Consider the following 20,586-nt stretch of genomic DNA (forward strand, 5'->3'; position numbering starts at 1 on the left):
AAAGGCAAAATAGCTATAGGAAAGGCTGCAATTATAGAATACCATAGAGGGAGAGATGGAACTTGAGGGCACTGTCTATATCCTATGTCTTTGCAATAGCTGCATACTTTTCTCCTAAACGATCACAAGAATTGGACCATGCATCACACAACAAAAGGGGATAAAAATACCTATTTTATCCTCTATTTCTCCAGGGGGAGCCATTCATTCCTGACCCCAGATCTTGTAATCAGTTTCACTGTGAATGTGAGAAGATGGGGGGTAGAACAAGGGACAAGTAAAATAAGTCGTTATTAAAGGGTTTGGGAGAGGAGCAGAAAAAACATACTTTTTATCCACAAGCAACAACTGGAAATGCTGAAACATCTTGTTAGTGCCAAATAAATGTAATGAAAACAAACAATTTCAGCCTCCCTTCAGACCCCTTAGAGACCTCAATACTTCAAATCCAAAGACTTGTCTCATAACTTAACTTTCTATAGTCATTCCAGAATGAAATCTGCTGTGCAGCTTACTAAACTCGGGCTTAAAACTTCAGGTTCTTTGCCCCACTGTCCTGTTCAGAAGAAATGGTGAGGAAAGTTCTTATCATTTCTTGTCTAAATTCACTCAGGACCAATTTATAGTATCAACACCAGAAAAACTGGTTATACTTTAGCTGAAACAGTTCTTCATTGCTGATGTTTACCCATAAATTTATTCAGAAAGAGTAACTTTATCCCTTCTCAACCTTCATTTGACTAAGCTAAACGACAAAAGCTTTCTAATTCGCTCTCTGAAAGATAAATACTCTAACTCTGATCAGCCTAGTTGTCTGTCTTTGCACCTGTTCCAATTTAAGTCCATCTTTCTGTTCACTGTAAGGGAAGAGCGTTGGACACAATATTCCAAATGAGGTCTCAGGAAGGTTTTGTAAAATGCTATTAGCATTTCTCCCTTTCTCTACAAAAATATCATGTCTAATGCATCGTTGAGGCACATTAGCCCTTTTCACAGCTGCATCATACTGGTGGCTTAGAGCCATCTTAGTGACATTATCACAGCACCTTACCTAATTCAGACTGCTGCAACCATTAAATCATCTACACAACATCCTATGAAGTTAACAGATGTTCTTCTCATTTTAAATATTTGCATATCGAGATAAAGACTAGCGTGACCTGCCTGAGACCAGACACTGGGGGCTCTCAGAGCTGAATTAGCAACTGAGACTTTCTGATTCTTAATCCTAAATATACACCTCCAAACATGAGCAGCAAACAGATGAACTACACAGTGCACAGTAACAAGGGTATTCCTGTTACTCCACGCCAAATGCCCATGCCTGCACCCAAAAGGCATTTCTAAATGGATGGCAGCTTCTTTCTTATAGATGGCCGCTTCTCTCCTCTACCATGTAATTGCATTAGCCTGCTGAAGAGCTGCACAGAAGATACCCAGAAAGGCCAAACCTCCACCCACCTTGACATGGGGGTGGCCTCCCCACTGCTTGCTCTCATCTTCATGTCCTCAGCTGGCACTGAAAGTGCCTTTTTATGGTGATCCCACCTAGACAAGCCTCTAGGTGTTAGGCCACCTCCTCCCACACATACTTGCTCTTAGTTGCCAGAGCAAAAGCTGCTCAATTATAACCAATTCTACCAAAGCTCGTGTTTACACTGATATATTCTCCTGAAAAATGTTTTCGGGATTCTGAATTTATAATTTCAATGCTGCTCTTGTTCTAAAATTCAGATCATACAGAAAGTGACAGCTCACAATAAAAAGATTAAAAAAATCTAGAAATGCAGGAGGACGAATTCAAAGAATAATGATGGACAAAGGAGCTGACTGGTACCAAGCAAACAGCTTGGCAGTTCATACACAACATAGTGTATTGTAGCAACTCGCATCATAGTGTTAATTTCACAATCACAATCAAATACTCCTAAGGCTACTAATAAAAACCTATCTTTGTGAAAAGTTTGCCTGGACCGTGAACATCACTAGAACTAGACAGAACATGAATTACTTTCCCTTAAAGCCTGGGATCTCGTAATTGCCTCAGAAATGCCATGCATGTTTTGCAGTCACATTCCAAAAAATACTTTTTCTTCCAAGCAACTAGCAGAGCCAGCACTGTCCCCTGAGCTAAGGCATGGGAGTCTTTTTCTGTAATTAAAGCAAGCATTCTAGTCAAGCAACACGCTACCACTTCTTCTCAGAAAATATCCTAGTTATACTTGAACTTGGTTTCTCTTTTTCGCCCATCACATGTATACCTTAACCATTTCCCGTTTAGAGCTGTAGTACGAGCTGTCCTCCACAGATGAACGTATTACTGGTAAGGGAAAAAGCTCACAAATATCTAAGGCAGATGGGATGACTTCTGGTAGTACCTCGTGGTGTAAAAGTCACTGTCAATAACAGTGCTGCACTAAAATGAAAGAGCGTAACTGTGCAAAGCCTCGAGCACTAACTCGTAGAAATTGCAGACTAATATAACTCGCTACATCACTACATCACTTCTACAGCTGAAATATATATACCTTCTAGATATTTATGTTTTCAGAGCACTTTCATGCATCACTGAAGGAAGGTATGGACCAGAAACAACTGAACTGACATGACCTAGCATGTTACCGCTGGTCAGCCAAGCTGAGTCGGTTACAACAAGGGGCAGATATTCTTCACAGTCAGCTAACTGCCCAGCAGTGGGGAAAAATAACTCCAAGGTGGCTTAAGCGCATGTCTTTTACTTTACAATTGAAAGGATCAAAAAGCCATCATACAGCCAGTTATGCCAAGCCTGACGATGACCCGTCTCATCTGGGTCATTAATAAAATGCTCACCCACCATTTTATTAATCTGCAGTAGCGCAATTTGCCCCAGACCGTAAAGATGGGTTTCTGTCCTCTGTGCCACATGCACTCATTAGCTCGATGTGAATGTATCAATTTGGCCCTTTTGTTTTTGATAATGGAAAAGGTTATGCTTTGCTGAAATTGCAGATAAATATCAGGCATAGTTCTGGTTAGGTTCTCAGTGTATGACACATGGAATATAAAATACACACACTTTTGACTGAGTGCACGCTTGACTTTTTCTGACTAAAAGTAAGTAATTTGAAAAGCAGGACAACTATCTCCCGATGTTTGCATTGGGATCTATGTAAATAATATTTATTTATTAAAATTTCAGAGTCCGTAAATCTGGTAAAACAAAGTGTATTTTTTCTTTCTAATAGGGAATCTCCATGCAGAAAACCAGCATAATTTCAAGAAGATTTCAAAAATTACTTTTATTTGAATACAAATGCATGTACCTCCTATAAAGTCCTACCAGCACAATCCACTCACACTCCTAGTTGGAAAATACATATGCCGAGATACATTTGCAAATAAGGCATACAGTTGGCACGTATACAAATACATACTGAAATCTTTGTATGTATACATGGTAAAAGAAACATTGCAGTTTGCAAGCAAAAATGAGCAGGCAGTGTTTCAAATTGACAATGTGGTATGGTGTTATCAGGAAGGACAAGAATTAAAGTGATTTACAGTAAATTACCCATACTGGCCAGGGATGATACACAGTTACGAGACTAAATTAAGGAAGTTTGCATTGCTGCCTTATGGTGCTTGATCTTTCAATTAATGTCTCAAGAATACTGAATTATCTATATCTGAGCACTGTCTGTTTTTGATGTTAGCATGAAAGAAACAGGTTTTTTAAATCACAACACTCGAACAGATTCAATTACCATCAGTACTTCCATTTCTAGTCACTAAGTCCCACTCATCCCTTCTGACTGACCTCACCACTTTACCTTTTAATCTTTAGAATCTTATGTATCAAAACTATCAGATAAAATAAAGCATGGGCCCAACACAGAGCCTGTGCCTACGTTAAAGAGCCTAACTCCCTTCAAATTCAGGGAATCTAAAGCTCCTAAATGTATGTTTATCTACAGCACACTTCTTTCTAACGGACAGTGAGGAGTATCTTGCAATGAATGTATTTTGTGAATGCAGCATGCACATCTGTATGATGTGAGAGAAAGTACAGGTATGACACAGGATAAGGACTCAGTATAACCTGCAGACCAGAAACAATACAGTGTAGTTAATGGCCATAAAAAGGCAGCAAGGAACTACAGGAGGAGCACTCAAAAATTTTACAAGTGGCATTTTACCAGGTTTGCTAGGGGCATCACTTCAGTGATACTTTTGGCTTGAGTTTCCTAACTTTGATCAATTTACAGTAAATTTAAATTTGTTCAGAAGATCAAAAGCAAAACACACAAGACCAGAATTACTTCCTTCACTTTATTGTCTTGGATTTTGCATCAAAGCAACAGCATAGGCAATTAAGATTTTCTAAAACTACTCATGCCACACATACCCATTGAAGTTCTCCATACAGAGTAACCAGCTGGCCACTCAGACACTGAGCAGTGAACTATAAACTAGGTCTCCCATCTTTTTTAGGACATTCATGACCTCCCAGCCAAAATATTCAGTATTACCAATTAAATTAATATCACAGGTGACATTTGGCAAGGTTGCCCACATTCAGAGTTTGAAACCAAAGCATGCTGAACTGCTACACCATGTAGATCTAGCCACTCAGGAACACCTTACAGCTGAGTATAGGGAAATATATTGAAAGTATAGGGGAAGTTTCCACAGAACAGAGTACCTGATATTTAACACACAAAGTGGGATGTTGAGATACAAAGTTACAGCTTTGTTGAAAGATCAGGAGAAATATTTGCATAGCTTAGAAACTGAGTAACTCCTAATACGAATTGGTTGGACCTAAATACCTGCTGATGTAGTTGCAGTCAAATAGTGCAGTATTTTTTGTTTGTGCATGAGAGCCAGAGTATTAAACTAGGCTAATCTAATTAAAAGCAGAAAGTATCAGTGTGGAAGAATAAACATTTTTAAAATACAATTTTATATTATTAATGTAGGACCTACTAATGAAGAAATAAAATAATAAAAAAAGATAATTTCATAGGAATTTTAATCTATGTATATTTTATTTAATAGACTCCTGTGGTGCACGTCAGACTAAACAGCCCAGTCAAGACCTCTGAAAATTAGTCTAGACACGAGAAGAGGCATACTCAGCACAGTAAGAAAGACTTCTGAAAGGCTATGAAAAGAAACACTTTGGGGAATTCTTATTGTTTCTGATAAGGCACATACGAGTGCTTTCTCCTCAAGTAATTCTTTATTTAAAGGTAAAACAGATTTTAAAGCAGAACCATCAGACACCTTCACACTTCTGAGAGCCAACGATTCTGCTCATGGATTTCTTACTACACGCAAATGAGTCACTATTCACCTCAGCAATCTCCTTGTCAGTAAAAATGCTTATCTGAGCAAGTTTCACGCATGCTTTGGTGTTTGCAGGATTAGGTTTTTGGTTTGCGGTTACATGACATATGGGTCAAACATCTAGTCAAAAAAATATTGGCCAGAAAAGGTTACGTTATCTAATTACAGCAACAGAAAAAGGATGCAAGATACTAGTTATTTACTTCATGACCTCTATGCCTCCCTGATGACCAAGCATGCTAATGGCAGTCTACATCACAATTATCCTAAACATCAATATACAGCAATAAAACAACCAATGCCATCTGAAAGAACTACGATTTAGTGCAATTAATACTAAAGCAGCTCTTACAGGTATTAAGTTGCCTGAAAACATCGGTGAACAACTTAATATACTCACACACAGAAGACCTTTAAAATGGAGAGATTTCTAATTTCCCTGAAACATCATCTGCACTAGAGACTACTGGCCAGACGCTGCTCAGAGTCAATTCCACCCGATCTCAGACACTAAGTCGATGTTAGAATACTAACGTAGTCACAAAACATAGTAAAAAACCATGTCAATGTATTGTTTTCAGGTAAATCCTGTTGAGATTGGGAAAGGCAAATGTGAAAAAAAGAGAGCAGAAAGACTCGCTCCGAATTACTTCACTGTGGGATACCCACATTCATTTCAACATACAGAGAACACTGAAATTTTTCAAGGGAAACTTACTGAAGTAAAAGCAATTACCAAAGATACGACGTTTTTTCCATTAAAATTTCTTCTTTTAAAACCTTTGAATATTTTTAATGCATTATTTTTAATAGATTTTTTTTTTCCCCGGCTTTGGATTTCCATCTTCTGTTTCCTCCTCTCAAAGACGCAGAGAAAAGAGAAAGTAAGCAAAATGCTTAGAGTAAGATAGAAATTTTAATCAAGGGTTTAAAATTTCTATCCTATTAAGTCCCAAGGAAATTAGATTTTTTTTTTATCTTCAGCTATTTTATCCTTTGCAGGAAGTATTTTTGCATGTTGTCAAAACAGCCCTTATCAAAATATTTGCAGTCTAACCGTCATGTTGACCCTGTCCAGTTTGAAGGAAAGAATGGATGAGTTGACTTGTGTGCAACACACAAGCAGAGCCCCTAACTACGCCTGCAAAAAGCAAGCCAGAGAAAGAAACTCCCTTATTAAAGTGATGGTATTACCATGTGACATTATGGTTGCAACTATAATCAGTTTCAAAATAACAAGGGGATCTTTTTCACCTCAAAGAGTGCATGTATTGTGGTTAAGATCTTACTGGGCAAGTAGAAACAGAGAATTCCCCGTGATCTCTGATGCTCAGCTTTCCACACATTTTCATCACTACTGCATCAACATCTCTGTCAGCTAAATCCCTCTCCAGAGCTGCTGCAGAACTCCACTGACTTCAGGTTTCACCTTTTCCTACTGTGGCTCCAATTTATAGAGGACACTCTCACAAAGAGCCCCAGTTCCTCCAGTGACCTACTCTGACAGCAGGTGGTTGAGCCCTGCAAGGCACTGTCTGCCGTTCATTACTTACTGGCTCTTCAGAACAACAGAAGTACAGCCAGGGAGAGTATCTGGAGAGAAAGTGCAGGCTCAGTCAGGGGTCAAGAATTAAGAATCAACAGTTTACTAAGAAAGGCAACGTCCCAGAAAAAGGAGTGAGGTTTTGAACATTATATACGAAATGAGCACTGCTTTACATATTGCAGCACCATTGTTTATCAAGACACAGTATATGTTTATATGGGACCAGTTTAATCCCAAATGGAAAGGGAAAAAGGGAAATAGGAGGTACCTGTAAACATCATTAATACTAGGGGCTGCAGCATAGTGATTATAGACTTTAAAAAAGCAATAGGGATTCTGGCCGAAAGAGCTATCCTGACACAAAAGCTTTTATTTTTAGATCAGGCCGAGTTAAGAGCATATCTTTGTCTCACAACAACATAAATATCGCATGTGCATTCCTATATTTAGCCATCCTGTGCACTATAGATTAAAAGAAGCAACCAGATATTGTCTATAAAAGAGTAATTTTCTTGACTGTAACACAAAAATAAACCAAAACAAGCCATGGTGGAGAAGAGGAGGAGGTAAGTTTTCCTCTTCCAGTCGTTTAATCCTTTGTTTCCTCTTTTCCTAGGTACAAGTCTTGGCAAAGGCAGTATATTAACCCATCACTTTGAGTGCAGGCTCTCAATTGTTTTGGTAATGAATTATATGCCAAGGGTTCAGGGAATCTTGGAATCTGAAACACACACATGAGGTTTTTCCACCGATCTTCTCTAATCAGCAACTCTTGATGGACCAACAGCACGCAATTTCAGAGCGGTGAGAGCCTACAAAATATACACGATACACTAAAGTGACGCAGGGATACTGAAATTGCTAGCCCTCCAGGGCAGAAACTAAAATATCACCTGATCCTGACGTGGAGTTCAAATAATAGATAATGGGCAGATTTCTAAGGCAAGTAGGCAGCTGAAAACTCTTCCTGCTGCGGGACAACCCTGCTAAAGCCTGAGAACGCTTGTCTTGAACAAAACTGACAAGGCAGCCTTCTCCTACCCTAGCCATTCCCCGGCAGCAGGGACGGGAATATATGGAAGCCAGGGCAGAGATCCCCCAGGCCACTAATCTTTTGCTACACTGCGCTATCTAAGGAACATATCCTGGGGGTATAAATTAGAGTAAACCTTAGACCGCCGTGAGTTACAATTACTAAAGAAACTGCACAAGAGGAGTTTGCTTTTCGGAATCGTGACACTCTGTGTGGTACATCTGCTCCTCCAGCTAGGCATGCCTCAGCGGCAGGAAAGCACCTTACGTCTATACCACTCATTTTAAAGGGGAGATTAGAGACAAAAAAAAATACTTGAATGATGCTCATTATGAACTACCATTAATTTGAAGATCTGTATTCAAACTACTGAAATTTACATTAAAAAATAAAGGTAATACAGCCACATTTCTTTTTAGGAAGCTCAACAAGTGAAGAAATAGCATGTCTCCCAACTTTAATCTCCAGTTTCACTACGTGACACTTGGAAGTTCTGATTTAGTTGTAAAATATGCTGCTGTCAAATCTGTTTTCAGTAATTGCTGGGAAGCTTGCTTGTGTACAGAGGGCAACCTATCTTAAATCCCTCAGTGGAGCAAAAACAATTCTTCATTTACTTGCTTCTTTGTACTTCTTTCATTTTCACTTTGCTAGTGCTGACCCGGCGTGGGGATGTTTTGTTTATTCTGGGGTGACAGCACTGTTCCCACATCACATGTAACTCCCCTTTGGGCCAACAACCCATAGCAGAAAATGCACCTAAACAGCAATTGCTGTGCCAAAGCGTTCCCTACCTCAAGATGTCTCTACAGCTCCGGAGGGAGAGGTTAGGTTAAGTATTCCCATACCTCTGTCAGCGAGCAGCAGAAGGCAGGTGCTTGTCCATACGTCGCTGACGGTGGGGGCCAGCCACACTCACAAAAGTTCCAGCACTTTCACCAGTTTCCTTAGTGCGGAAATCAAGGTGAAAGCTGGTGCATGTTTACTTCCCACCTAATACAGGTCAGGAGGTAGCTGGTATGCGAACCCAGCTGCCACCTCATGGCTTGGAAATACCCCTGGGTCCACCGTCTTATTGCAGGAATTTTTTTCCTTTGTAGTCCATGCTCGTGTGCTCTGTTTACTTATATTTTTCACTCCTGTTTCCTCCCTAAATACACTTCTGCATCTAACTTCTTAATCATCTCTTTTAGTTCTTCACCTTGATTTCCTGCTCCTTGCCAACAGGAATGATTATTCCTGCCCAGTCTTTTTAGCTTTCATCACAAGCCTAAATTTCAAGTAAGCATCACTGAAGTACATTTGATTTGCTGAATAAATGGTCCTTTTCAGTCACTGAAGTCAATCTCTCCTGTCAGAGGCAACCACATCATATATTTACTTTCCTAAACTGATCAGTTCCATCATTACCAATGATAAGAAGCCAAAATCTGAAAGGGGGGGGAGGGGGGTTTAGAACCCCAACACTTTCCTTTTCAAGACTTTCATCTAGATGTCCTGATTTCAGCTGGGATAGAGTTAATTTCCTTCCTAGTAGCTGGTACAGTGCTGTGTTTTAGATTTAGGATGAGAATAATGTTGATAACACACTGATGGTTTAGTTGTTGCTGAGCAGTGCTTACACTAGTCAAGGACTTTTCAGCTTCTCATGCCCTGCCAGCGAGAAGCTGGGAGGGGGCACAGCCAGGACAGCTGACCCAAACGGGCCAAAGGGACATTCCATACCATGTGACGTCATGCTCAGTACATAAACTGGGGGGAGTTGGCCAGGGGGCGGTGACTGCTGCTCGGGGACTGGCTGGGCATCGGTCAGCGGGTGGTGAGCAATTGCATTGTGCATCACTTGCTTTGTATATTCTTTTATTATTATTGTTGTTATTGCTATTATTATTATACTTTATTTCAATTATTAGACTGTTCTTATCTCAACCCATGAGTTTTCTCACTTTTACTCTTCTGATTCTCTCCCCCATCCCGCCAGGGGGGAATGAGCGAGCGGCTGTGTGGTGCTCAGTTGCCGGCTGAGGTTAAACCACAACACTAGAGATGACTGAAAATGCATTGTGTCCAAAGGCATCTGATATTAAGTCAATGAGCTCTCTGCACTGTCTCCATTTCAGTGTCTCATTGTCAGTAGCAACGAGAGCTTCACCAGAGAAAAATATTGAGAAATGTCAAGAAACATCTCAGAGCGGAAACTGTCAAAAGAACTCTTTATTAATGAAGGTTGCTCACATGAGTAAAGCTGTGAGGTATTCAGAAGCCAGGACAGAAGGAGAAAACACACATACATACTCCAAACACTTCCCAGTCAGAAACACCAATTAAAACTATTTCATAAATGCAAATGGATCTATACCTTAAACTCTTAGAAGCAAGTATTACTAGCAAAATTCTAATCCAATTATCAGCAGTAACAAAATATATGTATATGCTGCACATTTTCAATTCATCAGGCACAAAAGTGAATTTTATAGCCCATCAAATAACAAAAAACAGGTATCAGCCATGTAGTTGGAAACAGAAGATAAACAGAAGCTTAATAAACATGGATTTGAATTTGTCTAGAAAAGTATTTCCTTTGCTTTTTCACAACTGTTTGTTTTGAGGGGCAATAAATATTTAAATATCATTAATAAAAAGCCATTATTTAACTGGCAGTTATGAAATTGTACTCTGAATGTAAAGTCTTTTGAGACAAAATAATTCTGTCCTAGCATGGCAAATGCTTAGTTACTAGTGGAACGCATAGAGCAACAGCAGAACACTTCACACTCAGCAAAGTTTGGAGTAATATCATTCTGCTTCAGTAAGAATCCAGAAGTAAAAAAATGGGATATTTAACAAGGTATGCAGGATTTATTACCTTCGAGATGTTACTCTAATTTTCAAGATATAATCAGGTTCCCAAGGAACAATGCTAAAATGTAATAAAGGATCCAGATCTGATTCCTTAGCAACTCCTTCCATTTAATCATAAAAACAAGATAAATCCAGTTTACCAAAAATGAAAAGATGGACTAGGCAGATAGGAAACAAATCAGTTAAGTACAGACATCAGAAACTAAAGTATGAGATGGCATACAAATCCTGTGGTTGACAGAGATAAATCTGTCAGATAAATTCAGAAGAATTAGAACTGACGCTAAAACTAAGGCTTGAGCAGAAGCTAGTACCAGTGCACAACAGGAAGACTGAAGGAGAGATGTTTCAGACTTGTCTCCGCTTTGAAAATCCCCTAGCTTTATTGATTTGTGTCACCACTTCATCATTTTTAAAATAGCATATTTCAGAAAATACTATGTTCCTATAAACTGGGATTTTGAGAGCTGATATTATTCGCATTGCCTGACAGTGTATTCTGAAAAATAACAATATTCCAGTGTTCCTGTGAAATATCACACATATCAAGTTCAAAGGAGACATTACATAACATACAACAAGCAAATGCAGTGCTTGCTGTGAACACAAACGTACTTTTTAGCAAGGGATGACAGTATAGTTTTCCTGTAGCTCAAAATAAGGTACTCCTGCCTATTACCAAATAAGGGTAATATTTTCTGTGTCAGAAGTGCTAAGCAAATCAGGAGTAATACACAAATTAATTGTTAATGAAATGATTTGTGAGCCTGTTACACTTTCTTTCTTCTTGGGAGAGCAACAAGGTCAGAGAGTCTTGGACAGTTGCTGCTGCTAGTGGTTGCCAAAGAGGTGTTTTTCCATTCTCTGAAGACCACTGAAATGAACCTTCCTCCAGCCACCCCTTTTCCCACTGAGCCTTCACAGACGGTAGCGCACACATCAGCCAGTCCTCACTCCCTCTCACACGTGAAGTATAACTAACTATTCCTCTATGACTTGGAGAGCAAGAGGGCAAAAATTAACAAAGCAAGGAAGTTACCAACAAATTACGCTAATTCAAAAAGGTCTTTCTTGTAGTATGCTTAACCATCACAAGGAATACAATACAATGGCTACCATAGTTACGAACTCACTTTGTCATTCAATAACACCCTATAACGCCTAAGGACAAAGACGTAAAAGATTAAACATCTAAAACAGTTCCTCTCAATACAGTCAAGGAAGATGAAGGGAAGGGAATTTAAGAAAGGCCCATTAACAGTTATTCGGCAAAAGGGGAAAACCATCAATGCATGCAAAAAAAGAGTGAAAAATTAGATGTTTATGTTGATACACCTGATGTGATTACAAATGAAGATGATACATTCAGCATTTTCTACCTCCTTCGAAACACCACAATTTTGTCACAAGCGGTGAGGTATTACAAGCTCAGCATTTCAGCGTACCAGAGGGACTAATTAAGACAGCACTATGTAATCTGTGCGATTTGCCAGACCAAAACAGGTACCTCTATATTGGACAGTTTCTTCAACTATCCTTCAGGTGGAGGACCCATTTATGAATTTCTTTGCTCACAGCTGGTTGCAGTATGATCAGGTGATGTAAAGCAGCACTGAACATAAGTATTATTTATCAAATATTTCAAAGGCCAAAAATTGTGCAATAGCATTAGCAGATACACTGAAACACGGATGCGTCACATAAAGAGTTAATGCACTCCTCCCCAACTACCTCAACTTATTATTTGAAGTAATAGCCTTCTGATTATTGCAATGTTTAATTCAGTCTCAGAAGAGAAAAAACAACCACCACGTGCTAAGATCTTTCTGTGGTGAAATTCCTCCCTGTACCAGAGATAAACTTTAATTCAGTTCGACATACTGTTTTCATTACAACAAGCTACAAATTACTTCCAGCATAATCATAACAGGTAAGGATTATGTTAAACCACATTCTCAGCTGACGGCCTAGCCTTTCTTTAAGTGATGTCATGCTTTTCTCCAAATAAATTAACCCGTCCAGTATACGTGTTGACATTTTGTATCAAAAGAGAACCACACTGTAAATAAAGCGTTATAGAAACATGGGTCAGCGGTGACTTGGCAAAGGTTTAATACTGATGCAAATATTTCTGGTATGAAAAATAGAAGACTGCTGTAGGTGTGAAGAACACTTCTGTGAAGAGGAAATGGGGCAGGCTGATACCTTAACACTTAGGCAAATGTCGTATTTGATGAGAATGCAGAAAATGGATACAATTGGGTTGAAACCTTTGAGGCTACTACTTTTTAGAAAGCGAAGCAGGAAGATAATACAGAAGAAAACCAATTTCTTACAGAGTTTGGTCTAGGGTGCTTACATATGTTTTTTTATATGTGTGTGCGCATGCATGTACATGTGTCTGCACATACATGTATACGCGTGTGTTTGTGTGTACAGAAAACATCACTGGCTTATCATTTAAAATAGCTCGCAGAAAACAGAAAGTACCTTCCATTCTCTCAGATACATACTTCAAAGAACAAGAAAAAGAAATAAAACTGCTCAAAAACATTACATAGAAGTATGAGCTTGTGTCTTCCCACTCCCCCTAAGACACTACAAAGGCAGAAGCAATAAACGAAGTTTAAGTATTCACAGCACGTTCGGCAAAAATACAGAACTTCCATATGAGACAAAATTCAGGCTAACATGGTACACCAAATACTCACAGTAGACTTTACTTAAAAGATCCTAGAAAAATAAATAATAGATCTGAAGCATCATTATTAGTGAGAGGTATTAGACACACAGCCCAGTGTTTTGCCTTGGGAGCTTGGGGGGAGAGTGACTGGGCCTGTCCATTTTTCCCTCTCGTGGCTTTCTGCACGAGAAAGGGATCCAACCAAGGGAGTCGAGGAGCTACCGGCGAGGTCACCCAGAGAGCTGTGGGCAGACACCTACGCCACCACCCTACAGTCCCCAGGGAAAGTCCACAGTGTAGGATGGAGATGAAGGCTGAGGAGCAGAAGAGGAAGGCTGCCTAATCTAAAATGACTCACTCAGGTTAAAACATTGGGAAATACACTGGAGAGTACGTTTCCAGCTAGCAGCCCAAACACAAAATACTACAAAATCCCAAAGCTGAAGCTGAACAAATGCTTTAAAATCCGAACTGTTCTGGGTACCTCAAGGCTATTTCAGCTAAGTTAATTGATCATCTCAAACACGAAGGAAAATACAGAGCACACAGAGAAAAGATGGAGCTATGGGGGTTAAGAACTGAAAAGCAAGAGATTTTCACTCTGCATCTAATTCAGTTAACTGCAGATTGCCACCACTGACACAGCCCCGGTTGCTCGGCTCTTGCTCGCTTGCCTCAGAGCCCGTGACCCTGTGGCTGCAGAGCAGCGGAGTGGGGAGGGAAAGGAGAAGTGCAAGGCAGATCAATCAGTCTAAGAAAACTACTCCCTCACACACACACACTGAATAACTTTCCGTTGTAACGACGCTTCTAATCGGACTCTTCATCGTGCCCTGGGATCACCAGGGCTTGTGCGTTAAAGTCATCGAGAAGATAGCTACAAGGATGTCCCTTTTGGTACCAGCCTATAGTGACAGCGGGTAACGTGAAATCACAAATCGAGAACACACCACCTTTCGTCCCTGTCCTATAGCCATGCCAAATTGCTAAGGACTGTAGAGCTGACTGGGAATTAGCAACTGCACAATGGACTCCAGCTATTCCCCTTCTGACCCAGAAAGGCTGGCAATTCCCTCACAGTCCCAACCAAAGGAGGGAGGCACTCACACACAACTTCCCAGCCTTTTAGAGTAACCAGTCGTGTTTCTAAAATCTGCTAGCACCTCGAAGCCTACAAGCCTCAAGTGATGCACAAAAAAGGGCAGGGTTGGAGGGAGGAAGGCACAGTGATCACTATCTGCGTTTCCTCCATTCACTACCCCAGCCCTAGGTTAGCCGGGGTTAGGTTTCCTTCTCTCCTTAAATGCACAGGAGGACAAGACCCAAAGTGGCTCGTAAATTAGGATTAGAATGGATTACAGCTACCCAACCCTCAACCCCAAGAAAGCAATCCAGATTACCCAAACTCCAACTACTTCATCTCAGCCATGTCTTCCTCTTCAGTCTATAAATTCTGCCTGTACTTACAAGGCATGCCTAAACATGCACCGATAGGGCCGAGACCAAACCTTCCGTGGTTCAGTGCTTCCCACTGCCTGGTCCTAGGTGGCTGCTTCTGCAGTAGGTGAGCTTTTAATGGATCACTCTTTGGAGACATTTAACACTTCTCCGCAACAGCAAAAATAGCCTTACCATTTACATAAGGTATGTTGAGCAAATTTGTGAGGGACAAGCAACTAAATTATTAGACAATGCAACACCTACAAGGGAAAGGAGCTGACTATATTATCTCGACAGAAGGAAATGCTCTAATTAACCTTCTAATTGGAATAAAACAGTACAAGTTACTAAATTATACTCTGAACTTTGTATCTGAAAAAAAGGGGGGCTACTAATTTAATTTTAAAAAGTCACTTGCGCATCTTTGATCACTGATTTGATATCCCTTGACAACACAATTATATCAAAATTTAATTAATTCTTTACATTAGGTGTAGATCAATTAATTGCCAAGTTTGGTCAGGCAGCTTCTGCTATGGGAGGTCTCCTCTGGGATTTATTTATCAGTGGTCAATAAAAGTCTTATTCCCAAATTTTTCTAAAACATCTATTATTAGTGACTTGTACCAGAAACTTTCTTGGATACACTTCAAAGCAGAGAATCACAATTGGGCTTATTTCTATTTTATCTTCTGGGAAGCTGATAGGGCATTTTTTTCCTGGATAAAAAGTTCTTAACTATGGAAGTGAGAGACATTAAATTTTAGAGTAGCAAGGGAAAAAAGTTACACTGTCCATATATTCCTCAACACCTGCAAATCTGTTCTATTAACAGCATGAGGAAAACCTTACACAATGAGTAGAGCTCTGAAACAAACTGCATTACCAGTTGAGAGACACTGCCTGGTCTCATAGAGCACTTCCTATTGAAGGAGGGTGTTAAAAAAACCCCGTTGTAGTCTTAACAATAGTTGAGACCACTGTTATATTTGGGAAGTGTCTTCATTCCTGTTTTCACTGAGAATTTTTTTGTCCTGTTTTCACTGAGAGATCTTGTTGCTAAATTATCCACCAAAAAAAAAAGGAAAACGGAGTTAAACGGGTGACGTAACTGGCACATACCTAGAGCTTAGCATCTGTAAATGGCCTCCCAAGGATGTAGGAAAATAGTTTATGTGAATCATCCTGCTATTTTTTTATTAAAACATGATCCATATCTTTTCTAGAGATAGGAGGAAGGTGCGTTGCCTCCAATTTTACTGGAGCTGGGAAGCTCAATATTGCCTCCCTAGTGAAACACAGCTCCAGATTCAGTACAGATTGTTGAAAGTTTTAGCTACAGAAAGAAGTTGAAGCTAGTGTGGGTTTCCAGAGCCCCAGTCTTCACAGTGGCAATGATGTTTTGGGTTTTTGTTTGGGTTTTTTTTTTTAAAGATAGTTATTTAGCATTTAGCTGTGGTAACGTAGTGCCCACACAACTTTGCAGACCTACTTCTGTAGAGGCTTAAATAGGATTTACAAAACACACTGCAGAACATTCTAACGAAGGCTGTAACTTCAGAGGTCACCGACGTGGTTCCTGTCCTTCCAGCTACAGGCGTGCGAGTTTCCCGATGGCCACCTCACAGCCCACGTGAAAGTTACGGCACATGTTGTACCAGCCTGGTCTCTGGCAACACACCTCTCCACACACCGTTACCTCATGCCGTACAAAGGCATGCACTACAAATCCAGAAGGCTAGGGCCGTGGCGACGTGGTTCCTGTCCTTCCAGCTACAGGCGTGCGAGTTTCCCGATGGCCACCTCACAGCCCACGTGAAAGTTACGGCACATGTTGTACCAGCCTGGTCTCCGGCAACACACCTCTCCACACACCGTTACCTCATGCCGTACAAAGGCATGCACTACAAATCCAGAAGGCTAGGGCCGTGGACAGCAGAGGTAGCATGCTCATGAGCAGGACTGATTAAGTGTAAGTCTTGCTGATTTTACTTGGGGAAAAAAAAAAATTCTGTGGTAATTTTTGGTTTTGTCTTTCACACATGTATTTGCATAACTGTTAAGATTACAGAACAGCACTAGCAGTTGCAAAACTTATTCTCATACAAATATTTTTTAAGTGGTTTAACTGTGAACATTATCTTGACACATATTAAGATATTACCACTGCTGCATTGTCACTGCTGTGAAAATCCTTTCCATCATTATACAGGTTTTCATTGTCATTGTACAGACCCTAAATATTTCCTTTTTCCATTAAGTTTCACATATGTGGTCTCTCGCAAAAGGGTATTTTATTTATCTTTCATAATGAAGTACTAACTGGAAAAAGCTGGGGGGCCTCAAAATTTTGTAAGATCAGGCTGGACCAGAAACAAGAGATTTGTTTTATCAAATGATCTTAAGTTTTGGTCCAATGGATAAGATAAACAAGGGTTTTCTATTAGACTGACAGAATTGATAAATTTCAGCAGCTTGTATGAATTTAAATGTATTTGGCTAAAAAAGTCAACACAGATCCAACTGCCTAGAAATTTCAGGCAGCACTGTTACAGAGTGCCGATTTCAGAAAATGTGTATAACATTTTCAGTAAAGGTTCTGAGTATCCTGCTTCTGAAAGGCTTTTCTTCATTAGCTGTTTTTTCCAGTTTTTTTTTAAGTCATATCTGTTTCTATCTTGATTTGTCTAGAGCTGAAAACCCCACTGTAACTGTGAAGCATACCTATCTTAATCAAAAAAGTAGCTGACTGATCATTCTAAAGGTAGCAGGAGCAGATCGTAACAGCATGATGTTACCTAAACAGATCAGGTTATCTTTTCTATCTTAACCAAAGCGAAATGCAATTCTCATCAACAGTGAACAAACCACCCATACGTAAAAAAATCACGTTTGTTAAAACACTAAAAGATGTGCTTACCATTAAGCATGTGCACGTCTTTCCCTTGTAGTGCTAAGTCTATTACAAAATCAGAAACATTTGACTTAAAAATTAACCTCTTTTTTGTAAGAATACACTTCAGTTTTCTTCTAACCCTCTTTGATTTTTGAAGTCTTCCTGTGCATCTATATTAGACACAGCAGTTACAGGGCTGCCATTTTACAAAGTGCAGTAACCTTGCTTCCTGCTGCAGCTGGACCCTCTGGCTAGGCCACAGTGCAGCAGGGCTCCCCGTTATTCCCCAGATTTCTCACTAGGCGTACCTGTTCTGCCAACCTTACATCTGCCTGTAGCTCGGATCAGCTAACTGCACCCACATGCATCTCTTGCCTCTCAAACCATTTCTGTTCCTCCTGCTATGGCAAAGTCTACCCAAGCCCCTTTTTTTCAGACCAAGGACAGATGAAGTAAGGCCAACTTCTCCTCCTTTCTAGATTTGGAAGATGGAGGTGAGACGTAACACAGGTCCAAGCCTTGTTTACGTACCCTCCTGCAATCAGGCCTGAGGAGTTAAGGATCGGATGGGGAGAGGAGAATGGAGCAAAAATGAAGAAACTTATTTTTCGTAAGAGAAAAAGAGAACTCCATTTTTCCAAGTAGCTTAGACCGGCTGTTCTCCATCTAGTCAGTGAACAAATGGGACATAATAGCTAAATCAGAGAGGCACCCTCACCCTTCTTGCTCCGTCTGTAGGGATGGCTGAAATTCACAGGAAGCCTGGAGCATCTTGTAGCGTGGCAATACTGCCGGCTTCTGCAAAGAAGCAACACTGGATAATTTGCCAAGAGGGTAAGACTGATTTCCATGCACGGCATTTTAGTGTGCTTAGCATTTTATTCAACTCATTTCTGCATTCACAGATTGAAAACAACTTGATATAAGCATACTTCTTTTTTGGTGTGGTAGTACATCTTCATTCAAAAACCCATTTGTCAAAAGATCGCAAAAAGCTCTCCCAGATAGCTGCACACGACCACGTACAGTGTACCTTTTTACAGGTAAATCGAAAGATTGGGAAGATCAAGTTCTCCTCGAGCACTTAACCCTGTTCTGCCAGCGACACTTCTCTTCAGCACTCAGAGGATGCCGCAGTGCTGAGCATGCAGTCCTTCAGTTCAGTCTCTATTACTATTACTACACAAGGATGCATGTACGGCATGTTATTCTCCATTTTGGGATTAATGGATCTAGAGAATGGGAAGCTTTAGGCTTCTGTAATAGCCAGGCTCTGATGGCCTGTGTTATGTAATGCTTACACAACAGTACTTTCAAATTTAAAAAATGAGCTTTGCGTGTCATAACTATGGAAATTTTACATGTTGCCATAATCATATAGATTTTTATGATATTAAGCCAAATGACTTTCTACAGAAACAGTCAGTGCATTACAGGATATGACTTCATATACTTTATTGTACACCATGGATGTATTCTGGAGTAAGGATACATTTGCAAGACTTTATTTTGAACTAAGGAGACAGACAAAACTGCAGCAAGCAGAAGTTTACAATGCTTTGCCATTGCCACACTATGTTATTTTTTTGTAAGTTCTCCTGTTATATTAGCTCTCTGTACTTTAACAGGACCACCTGCTAGAAGGAGCTGACAAACTTGTTCACAAGCTGGAGTAATGTTCCTAGTGATTCCTGATAACTGAACTGCACCTATACAACTAGCAAGGACGAATGGCTTAAAGCCACTTCCAGAATTAACATGGTTCACTGTTCAATCCACTGGGCGCAGATAATAGCATGCATGAGACTAGACAAACAAAATTAGAAGTCAGATTTTTTTTTTAAAGTGCTGCCTACAGCAATAACGTTCACAGCTGTGTGAAAGCTAAGCATATAATACAAACCAACCTATTTTTCTCTGTAATGCTTTTTAACATGCAGGACACATGGAAATCACAGGACAGCTTTATTTCCTTGTGAACATTTATCTATAGCACTCATAAACATACCGAGAGGCTCCATGGTATCTCAGTCCACAATGGAAGCAGATAGGTTTTAGGCAAAGGTATAAAGATGGATGGTGTGGGGTACCTTTTGCTGCCAGGAATATTTTTTTTAATCATTATTTCTGGTATAAATACAAAGTAGTTATTCGATACCCATAAAATTAAAAATCATTTAATCTTTTTGCTGGTAAGACAATTGTAAGTACATCTGGTTAGAAATTTTAACAGAAGAGCATTTTCCAACAATACATAGGAAAATAAATGTTTTTGGAACATATCCTGCAGAAATTTCATGGAAGAAATGCAAAAATAATTACAAAGAGGTACAATGCAAATTAAGTTGGAACATATATTACAAAACTTATTTTATTTTTAATAATTTACTTTAAATTAATATCATACATGCTTAATATTGTAGAAATGGTCCCAGCAAAGTAATCAACATGAAAACTGAGACTGATAACTTGAATGAAAATTAAGCATTCTGGTTGTCTCATTTTTAGTGTTGAATTTTAAAAAATCAGCCTTACATTTCAATTCATAATAATAAAAGAAAAAAACAAAATAAAATGTTAGCATTCCTCGTGGTCGGTGTCTGACTGAATTTGGTTTAAAAAAACACTTGAATTTTAAAATAAAGGCTGGGGACAGGGCATTACTGTCCCTGGCCCCATCCCTGCTTCTCCAGAAAAGTAAGGATGGGAAGGAAGTCAGTGGATAACATTCTGTAAAATAAATCAAGATTTAATCTGCAAGCACCTTGAAATTTAGGATAGAGGTCTTCAAGAAA

At 39.7% G+C, this 20,586-nt stretch overlaps 1 protein-coding gene across 6 annotated transcripts in view; it reads right to left on the reverse strand.

The window, feature by feature from the left end:
* The window catches only part of TBL1X (transducin beta like 1 X-linked), a 202,792-nt gene that overhangs the window by 151,300 nt on the left and 30,906 nt on the right, over positions 1 to 20,586 (reverse strand). The window lies entirely within an intron of this gene.

This window comes from Aptenodytes patagonicus, chromosome 1, assembly GCF_965638725.1.
Source record: "Aptenodytes patagonicus chromosome 1, bAptPat1.pri.cur, whole genome shotgun sequence".
Lineage (NCBI taxonomy): Eukaryota > Metazoa > Chordata > Aves > Sphenisciformes > Spheniscidae > Aptenodytes > Aptenodytes patagonicus.